This window comes from Oryzias melastigma, linkage group LG5 (assembly GCF_002922805.2).
Source record: "Oryzias melastigma strain HK-1 linkage group LG5, ASM292280v2, whole genome shotgun sequence".
Lineage (NCBI taxonomy): Eukaryota > Metazoa > Chordata > Actinopteri > Beloniformes > Adrianichthyidae > Oryzias > Oryzias melastigma.
In genome coordinates, this window is record NC_050516.1 from 1,283,846 (window position 1) to 1,284,748 (window position 903).

The following is a 903-nucleotide window of genomic DNA, read 5'->3' on the forward strand; positions in this document are numbered from 1 at the left end:
GTTGTTTCCTGTGTGGACAAAAAAAAAAAAAGAAGCAAAACATAATGTTGCTTTCACGTGGAAGTTAAACGATAAAATGTATTCTAACTCGGTAATAGTCCACTCACTCTGTATCTTGAAAGATGGAGTTTTCTCCTGTGGAGAAAACCAAATAAGTGGCATGCCTGCAGTGTCTGTGTGGATTCTTGGCCCTCCAGACCTTCTTCCTGTCTCTTCTTTGTCTCTTCTGCAAAACACCAATTAACTCCAAATGACACGTCACCTTCCCTTCCCCCCAATTATCTGCAGCTCTGTGTGTGGAGGATCGCCAGCGCCTTAAACCCACTCAAACTCTGACTCAAGGAAAGTCAGCAAACATTTACCAGCATCTACATTTATGGATGTATTTCTGTTAAAGCCTTCAAGATGAATGTTTATAAAAAGTGATGTTGTGTAGACCAAACATGAGTTCATACAAGGTTTAGCAAAAATATTGGAAGTTTTACGTGATTTAAGAAGTAGAGATATAAATAGATATAAATAACAACCCTTTTTGTGTAGGAAATTAAATCAGATTGTTTAGTGAAAAACTGTCAGACAATTAAAATGTCAAAGTAAACAATGGCCTTAATTAGCAGACAAATGATTTGAATCACTGAGTAAAAGCTTTTAATTACAAAACAAACATAAAACTGGTATGAAAAAATAAGAAGCTGCAAGAAAAACATTGGTATTAGTTAGTTCTTTCATCATATCAGCTTGGAAAAAGTATCAGCCAAGAGTTCAAGTAACTTGGAAAGAATTCAGTCCCACTGGTCTCCCATAGCTGACTCCATTACTTAGGGGGCGGGGTGTTCTGCTTTTGCCACGCCTTGATTTTGTGCTGGGGCTTTTCACACGGGGGTCGGGGCCTTCTGGCTTCTG